We start from the raw sequence: 9,860 nt of genomic DNA on the forward strand, positions 1-9,860 counted from the left end.
AATGAATAATAATACTACAAAATCACTGGAGGCCCTAGAATGCTAAGACCTGCAGTCTGCTAAAATTGGCAGCTGAGTCAAGCATCTGCTGAGTGAACTCACATACCCAAGACATTAGATTATTCCACAGCAATCACACGCCTTATTGTGGTTTAGTTTTTACTTAATTCAGTTACTTAAACATTTAAACACCAACTGATCATAAACATTTTTTATTTAACAAACAATAACTGTTCCAATATCCATCTTTCTATACCTATTAGCATTGCATTTGGTTTATATACTAACTGTTGAAGTCCCTGAGATTTAACAACTATGACACAGTGACTGTGATTTTATTTTATTACTAATTGGTATTTATTATTCACCATATATTATCTGAATGATTGAATGGTCTTAGAATGCATATTTGGGGATTTTGAGACATATTTTGAATAAGAATATGCTCCATTTATGTTCCCTGTATACAGTATGTGTTTTAATTCTTACCTCTTTCTGGTTTTCCAATTGATGAAAAAGCTCTTCTATTAAGTTTGAAAAAGTAGAGCATTGTGTTTTTTCTAAGCTAGAGCAAGCCGTGCTTTCAAACTGCTTTTACCTTTGAGCAAAATCACTGCATATCAAATGAAAAACAATTTTTTGTTCAATGGAATTCTTTGCAGTTGATGCCAAAAAAAAGTAATCAGCCAAATGAATTATCTTTAGTTCTGAAAAGTTACATAAAGCATGAAGCCCAGATGCATAGTTTAATAACACGATACTGCAACTTTAACAAGGACTACATTTGTCTTTAAGTCCACATGATAGCGAAAGCTTAATATGAAAACCTTTTGTCTAGCACAAGTGATTTGAAGATGTTTTGCTCCATGCATGTGAACTCAGCAGGTGATTCTTGCCTATCTTTGATGTCAAACAGCACAAAACTTCAGTGAGTAGTAGCTTCAGAAATGCAATAGACATAGCTGAGTCTTCATACGAAGCTCATGCTTGAACTACATCAGAAGAACTGACATCTATTATGGTGAGCAAAGACAAGTGTTTGAAAAGAGATTCAAACAGAAGTGTCAGAATTTACAGTGCATAGTTTTATATAAGTTGATTTTAACCACGCATATCTCTATGAACTCTGCAGGATAGAAAAGAAATTTCAAAAGGCCGAGAAATTGTTGTCATCTAAGGGCATGGAATGTTTTAATAGCTTAAGGAAGAACATTTCTGAAAGGTTATATGGTGATCCATTTACTTTGACTGAGTAATAAGGCTCGTCATTGTGATGGTGAAGTTTTTAACCCTTAGAACAATGGAAATGTATAAATGCATCTGAGATATTTAGGATCTGAAAGTAATTGGCTGTTGCGAATAGGACTTTTTGAGATTTTAGTTCCTCCTAATACACAGTTTACAATAAGAGATCTGAATAAATTAACTACACATTTTTCAGTCACCTTACGTCTATCCTAGACTTTTTTTGCCTCAGATTAAGACCTACCTTTGGAAAAGGAGCTGCACTTACAAATGGTCACTTCTAAGGGGAGAGCATGCACACAATAGCTCCATTAAGTATCATTAAGATTGTTTATCATTTCTCTTCCATTTATGCATTTTCATTCCCTGTCCTAAATACATACTCCTTGTGTGCATTACATGGCACTGGGAAAAGAAAAACCCTTTGTAGGAGCATAGTTTGTTTGAAACTGTGTCCTACAGGCTTACTCACAGCAGTACTCTGAAACTGTCCCCAAGGAGTCCAGTGTCACAAACCAACCTAATTGTTCTTCTTGAAATGTTGCTTCTTTCGCTAACAACTTAAGAGAAAAAGCAAAACTGCTTGGCTGAGGCACAGAAACTCAATGCCTGCTGTATTTTCTAGCTTGTAATCAGCATGTAACAAAGTGATTTATTTTTATGTTTCCTTAATTTGTAATGAATATAATTAGAAAGACACATGGTGTCTAGTAGCTAGTAGCTCAGTTATTATAGTCTACTGTTTAATTATATCTTTTGTAACAAATTTCCCATGTTGTATTAGCCATGAAAAATCTCCATCTTTTATAAAATATAAAATGACTCACAAAACTGAACTTTTCCTTATCTCTGGAGTGTACCACTTAGCTCGCTTCAGAGGGCCAGATATTGAGAGGAGCTTACCTGCCTTGAAGCCATTTGCTCAGCACCTCTCAGAGATGGCCCTCAGAGATAAGTAATGATCTATTTGCTGTTTAAGTGGGTTATTGAGTGGGTTATTCCATACCACATTGCTTGAAACTTTGTGAGAACATGTGAACACATAGTTAGTCAGGCCTATGGTATATGGCGATGGTTACCCTTTTCTCCTTTATTTTGGAAGATGCATAAGGCAGCCTCACACTGAGACACTTGGTATCACTACAATCTACAGAGCAGTATGTTTTAAGATCAAGAGTCCCAGAACTATGTGTCCTATAGTAAAAATAATTTGGATTCCCGTTGCTGTGGGAACTAGTTGCTAGAACATTTTCTGAATGATATTAAACTTGAAGTGCAATTGTTTTAACTAACATTCAAAAAAGAAGTAAACCCCTTTGCATATTGCTGCATCTGACTTACTAAGCAATGTATTTTAATGAGCGGTTTTCTCTGTTTTAGCATCATACTTCTGAAGTGATTTTTGAAGGGCAAAATACAAAAAAGGTTTATTTACACTGAAGGAACTCTTTTTATGTCATCTGGAATTTCCCACCCAAGTATTTTGGCTTTGATACTCATAGTTATTTGATTGTAGTAGGCTGAGGAATATGCTAAATGCAGTACAGAGGGTTGTTATTGTATGTGTCTTCTCAGTTGCTGCTTGGTTTTGCATATTTACCCAGATTCTTCCACTCCAGAGTGAGTTCCTCTTATAAAATCTTTCATAGATTCTAAGGCCAGAAGAGACCATTGTGATCCTGTAGTCTGACATCCTGTATAACATAGGCGATAGAACTTTCCCAAAATAATTCTTTCTTGAACTAGAGTTTAATACTACTTACCATGGGCTTGACCAAGTAACTCCAAACCATAAAAGGTTGAAAAAAGGCTACAGAGTTTGATCTTAAAGCAGGCTGAGCTATGGAGGCACAAAGCCAGCCTGCCATAGGAGACTGTCTCAAAAAAAAAAAAACCCAAAATTTTCTCACGGCAATTTGCATAGCACATGGAAAGAGAAGACCTAACACTCATGCTGCACAACTCATGATTCCTTCCAACAGCTCACAGTTTACACAGCCAGTGGCAGTGAGTTTCTGAACCCAGTTTGACAGACTCATTGGGCTAGCGCTACTTTGGGCTAGTGCTAAAAATATCTGTGTGGACAGCGTGTTTAAGTTGTCGCATGGGGTGGAGCTCTGCCTCTGAAGCCCAACCCACTACCTAAGCTTCAGAACCTGAGCCACAATGTCTACACAGCTATTTTCAGTGCCATAGCACAAGCCCTAGACATACATCAGGGGTAGTTAATCTTCTCAATAGCTTTAGGTAGTGATATGGATGACTTTAGGCTCACGGCACCTCTTGCTTCTGCTTTTTATTACAGGAATGTGATGAGGGAAATCCCTTGATTACTTTATGCTTTGAGGACCCTCCAGCCCTAATAGATAGGTTCCTTGCTCCTTCTCCTTGGCTTATAACTGGAATAGAGCTATCATCCTGGTGGAGTTCAATCTTTTGCAGCCTTTTACCATTCTTCCTTGACTGGATGGGTGGCATTCAGTCACCAGGAGAAGAACTGGTTCTCCTCTATGTATGGTAAAATCCATACAAGAGGTTTAAAGGGGAAGAGAGGGCATTAAAGGAGGAGAGAGCTTCATAAGGTTCTCTTTGCAGAGATATCCTGTTGAACTCCATTAGATGGGATTGCTTCCCATAGCATAGTCTGTATATTTGTATTCGATATCCACGCATATCCTGGGGGATTGCTGAGAGGCCAAAGCCATTCATATAAGTGCCACTTCTTTGCTTCCTGGCAGTGGTGTCCTACTTTTGATTGCTGCCCCATAACTCTCTGTGGAATGGGATCCACACCATGGAGCTACAGTAGACCCTACAGTTGTTACATTTTACCTCAGGTTTCTCTGGGTATGTCTACACTGTAAAATAAGCCCACATTTGAGCCTGGGCTTAAACCTAACCCCCCATACTTCCACACTGCAATTGTGCTAACCAGGGCTCGGACCCAGGGTCCCAGAACCCTGCAGGACAGGAGGGTCCAAGCTCATTTAATCTGGGACCCAGCTTCTGAGCCCTATTGCTTTGTAGTGTAGGCACTGCCTCACATGGCTTGGGTCCCGGGAGTCAGCAGAAGTATCTCACAATTCCATGGGACAACACCCTTATTCCTCTCTATCATAACAATCAGCAATTCACTCTGTTGAAAATGGATGCCATTCCACCTTTGTAAATGGCAGCACCTTAGGCCAGCTTTAACCCATTCTCTCTGAATACTGATCTGCAAGCACACTAGTGGAACCTCCTGGGTTTACAATGGAGAGTGAACAGATCAAGACTTTGCAAAGTGAGCTGCTTCCTGGTAATGTGAAGGGAGGCCATTAAAGTTTTCCCACAGTACACCACCGTCCTAGGGTTACATTTGGGGGGGGGGGCACTAGCGACTCTAGGATATTGTTACTTTGACTCGGATCTGGGCACTACAGGGTGGATGCCAGAGCCCTAGGTTTGAGCATGGGTTAGAAAAGTCTTACAATAGGGTTAAAATACAATATAGACACTCAAACCCAGGGTTCCCTAACATGCTAGGGAATTAACATGCTAACTGTGAGTCAGCTAACTCAAGTCCCATTAAACCTGGGCTACATTACAGCACAGACATATCCTGTATGGCTGGTGGCACAATGATTTGCTTCCCCTGGCCTACTTTTCCTTCCCAGGCAAATCACTATACTCATAGAGCATGCTTTACTGGGATGTTGAACTTCTGAGAAGGATGAGCAAGATCATCTATGATGGGGACTCTCCACATGCTGTTAAAGATTCATCATTAACAGAATAAAGTCAAGGTCCTTATCTCGAATTCAGGACACTGAGAAATGATCTTAATTTTAAAACTTCAGAGGTAAAAATGACATCTCTCAAAATGATATGTTGGGATTATTTTGCATTACTGGGTCATTTCTGTACTAGTGGACCACGGATTCAAGCTTGATTAAAAATGGTAACATGCAATGCCTATGAAAGTCCTTGTGACAGACACATGAATAACAAAACAATTATATTCAATGTAATTGCAGTGAATTCATATGAAATGAATTAATAATGGAGGGGTTCTCTGGAGGAAAAAAGAATATTACAAACAAGGCTGTTCAGTTTAATCTGATCATTGTAAAATGGATGGGGCCATGTGATGACATCATTTTTAAACAGGTCTCCCCACTGAAAAAGGGGGGTTCTGCTTAAAAAAATGATGGCAAAATATGGCCAATTATATTTTGGTACCGGTTATAGGACATCAAAGCTTATAAGTGGATATACTCTAAATAGCTTTTCATCTCTAGAGTGAGCAAAGTTGAAAAAGTCATCACTTTGTGAAGCTTATAGTAGGAAGCTTATTTGTGACTATCTGCATCTCTTGGTACTGTCTGCTAAATCAACTAATGCTTGGTCAGAACTAGATCTATGATTTAAAAAGGTATGTTAAATACACACTTGCAAAATATATTAAAAATATATATAAAATGCTAAACAAATGTGGAGATAAACAAAAAGCTCTCAGCCAACAAAAATCTATTGAATGAAAAAATAAGGCTAAACGCTGTGTAGACTGTCTGTGTGGTGGGGAAGGTTTTTGTCGGTTTGTCTCAACCTTAGCATTATATAAACAGAGTATGTTCTATGCATTTATATTTCAATTCAAACCCCTCTAGAGGTCCCATGAAAAACTCCCTGCGGGATAGAAGTCTCACAGTAGCATGATGTTGGGGTGAGTGGCAAGAGTGGCTAAACAAGGGGGCTATGTGCACTGGAATCAGATTCTAAACCAACTTTGAATGGATTCATCTGGAGCAGAGTACTGAAAGTCTGCTGGAGAAAAAGGCTCAGGAGCCATGTTTATGTGGCTCCAACCACTGGGAACACCCAGGAATGTAGTGCAAATGCCACCAACCCACATCAAGAAGTGGGGGAACTTGGTGGGGCCCGCAGTGAAAAAGGACAGGCCCACCAGCAAGGGAGGGAGACACTAACCAAGGAACAATAGGTAGTTCCTCCCCTGGGGAGTCTTTGGCATGCATGGGCCAGCTGGGCAAGATGGGTGCTGATTGGCCAGCATTCCTGACCTCCGGGATTTAACCCAGTGTGGGGGCCATGTGGAAACTCTTTCAGCTCTGTTCCAGCAGCCCAACCTACCCACCCGAACTAGGAATGGCAACCCAGTCTGACAGATATTGCAGATCGAGCTGATTGCATGTTCAGGGCATCAGGAAGCAATTTTTTCTCCCATGGCCCAACTGGTCGAGGACCAGGGAGTTTTTTGCCTTGTTGCAGCATCTTTGAGCCACAGTGGGTTAAGTAGGAACATGCTTAGTACCTAACTAAGATACTGGGGTAGAGTTGTTTATTCATCACAACTTAAGGCTGGTTTCCAGTGAAGTTAAGAGAATAAAATGAATGGTTTCTAGAGGTAAAAGACCTGGGATTTTGGTGATGGACCTTGGCCTCATGTGATAGGGTGAGACCTTGTGGCTTTCTTGGGCTGAGGGCCCCCACCCTGCTGCATCCTCTGTCCTCCTTGCGTTGTGGTATGTATGGTTGGACTAAGAGAGAGCTGAGTTCTGCAGGATAAGCTGAGGAGAGCCTATCTTGCATTATGGATTATATGGTAAGGAGCCCTCTAACTCCTGCACTAGAACCAATTAAATGCCTGGTATATGAAAGTGTGGGTGATGGACTTGTAGTGCTCCCTACCCAGTGTTAAAGTTTAATAAAAGTTGCTACATACCACTTAATTCCATGCATGTGTCTGTCTTCATTTGGCCACTGCATCCACATCAAAGGAGTAATGGCTGCTATTCCAGGATATAGACTTTAGTCTGGGTTTGAGGTAGTTTCCATTCTTCCCTTCCTTTAGATTTCCCAAGCATGGCCTGGTTACTTTAGCTTGATGTGTGTGAGTGAATTTACACCTCCAGTTCAGATTCAGCATTCCTTACACACCCAAAACACCAAATTAAGTCAGTGAGAGTTTTCTATGTGCATAGAATTCAGGATCAAATCTTTAGTTTCCTAAACTTGTTTCTTTGTTAAACAAAATAATCTTTCAAGGAAGTTTGTAAAAGGCAAGATTCCAATGGGAGTTTTGTGTAAGTAAGGACTGCAGGCTTGAGCTATGGAAGCCTTCCTATCTCTTTAGCTATGTTTGTACATCTGCCAAAACGGGCCTAAATAGGGCTTTTGGGCAATACAGTAACATAAACAGTTAATCATAATCATCATTATTAATAATTCTATTTACAGGAGATCAGCATGCTCTGAAACATCTATTTACTAAATGCATCCGATGAAGTGAGCTGTAGCTCACGAAAGCTTATGCTCAAATAAATTTGTTAGTCTCTAAGGTGCCACAAGTACTCCTTTTCTTTTTGCGAATACAGACTAATACGGCTGCTACTCTGAAATCTATTTACTAAATACCATTATAGTATTTCAGGTAGTGTTAATACTAATTCAGGTGCTCTTTTTCACAAAAGAGTATGTATACATCTCTAGTGATAAAATATATGTACAGTAAAAGTCTGCTTACCCGAGAGCTGAAGAATGCAGGGAAATATAGTATGCACTCACTTTACACTTTTATGAATGTATTATTGACTTCTTGCTTATAGCTTTGCAGCCATTCTGGTATTTGTACTCATTATTGTATCAGTTACAATGTCTAGGTAGATATGTGCATAAGTTATGAGAAGGTGTTTTTGCATATATAAGTGACTTATTTTCAAACTTAAAAGCTTAGCTATTTCACTTGCTTTTTTAACATCTAAACCCAACAGTATATTTGTGAATATAAGGTGTCTGGAAAATTGTAATGGATGTTGCTTATTTTAATTTTTTGAGTGGAAAAAAGCATCCAGAACCAATAAGCTTTTCCTTTTTCTTTCTTTTTTGTAATCCCACAATCACCAACAGGATTATTTCATTTTTTAATACAAAATTAATTCCAAAACTGACACCTTCTATGCCAAGCATTAGACTTTAGTATATTTTTACCAGTCAGTTTTAAACTCCTGAAAATTGAGTTTACAATGGAAGTGCTCCCACCAATTTAACGATAGCAACTTGAACAACCCACTCTAATTTAACATGTAGAATGAACCTTTATATATCTGTGGCAAATACAGACTTTGCAGCCTCAAGGGTTTGGCATTTTTAGATAAAAAAGAATCAATGTCATTATACAGTATCTCTCTAGAGCATCATAATTATTCTGCATGCATACAATATTTATTTAAAACTTAAAATTAAACTTCAAGAGGTGGTCATTTGAAAGCTGGCAGTCAGTGAATGGATCCTGTCTTCATGAAAAAGAGAATATTTCTTCTAAAAGTTAAGGAATAGATCAAAACGGTCTTTCCAGTAACTGACACTTTAGTCATACAGATGCTTTTTATGTGTCAGATTTATTAATAAAGAAGGTCCATGGGAACGAACAGAAGAAAATCTTGAGGATGTGACTGTCAGTTTTTGATACGTCAGGTATAATTTTGTAACTCTGATTTTTGGATAGCAGTACACACACAGCATTGTACTGATGTTTGTGTACTTCTTTGTACTTCTCATTTGTGATGACTGGGAAAGAAGATAAGGCGGGAGATGTTTTGTTACGGGATTGAAACTTGAAACTACAGTCCTTCAATTTGAACAGCATTCCTTTTTCATCTTTCTTTTCATGTTATCTTTTTAACTTTTGCCACTGATGTAAAGAAAAAAGAAAATTTGAAAAAATGCCAGGTGTTGGTTCTTATGTAGGTGAAAGATCACAGAAGTAGGAATAAAATATAGTTTTAGTTTGTCGGTGAGACAGAATTATAAGAGAGATCAAACACTCATCAACAACAAATATTTGTCCTCCTAAAGCCAACATGGAATAATTTAGGTTGTGACATCTCTTCCTATTTTACATGGAATATATTTATAATATTGTAATTAGTTGAAAGTATAATACCCTTCTATTATTTATTTATTGTGCACATAATGATATTCACTTGGGCTACTCTTCATGAAATTCAGGATGGTTATTGTTCCAGTTTTTAGTTATCAGAGTAAACACAGCAAAAAACTATAGTAAAATAAACCTTTACATCAGATGAACAAAAGGAAATGAATGAATAAATGGTCTTTTTTCTGATTTTATTATTTTGTGGAATATATTATGTCAGAAAAGGTAAAAATGGAAATTCCTTTGTTTTTGTCAAATAGTGAAATATAGCGGTTTTGGACAAGAAAGTCAATATTTTTGTGTATTCTCCACCCATGGATTTACTTATTCAGGTTGAAGATGTCATCTTAATATCCCTCAGTTTGCAATATACAATCTAAATATTCAGTCATTGTCCTCTGCATATAATTATTTTTAGGTTTTCAGTGATAATTCTATTATCTACATAGTATGATAGACCCAGGCCAGTTGGGTACAGCAGAGTAGTAGAAGGCAGATATACTGGCCACTGGATAAGCAGTTTTCTGTTCCCTGACTGACGAGAGCGGGAGCTGCTCCAGGCTAGGGTGTTCACATCACTCCAATTAACCTGCAAAGAGTCAGGTGAAGCTGTTAAGCTAATGTGAACACCTGACTCTAATTAAGGCCCCTCTGATACTATAAAAGGGCTCACTCTAGT

Source organism: Dermochelys coriacea, chromosome 1 (genome assembly GCF_009764565.3).
Source record: "Dermochelys coriacea isolate rDerCor1 chromosome 1, rDerCor1.pri.v4, whole genome shotgun sequence".
NCBI lineage: Eukaryota > Metazoa > Chordata > Testudines > Dermochelyidae > Dermochelys > Dermochelys coriacea.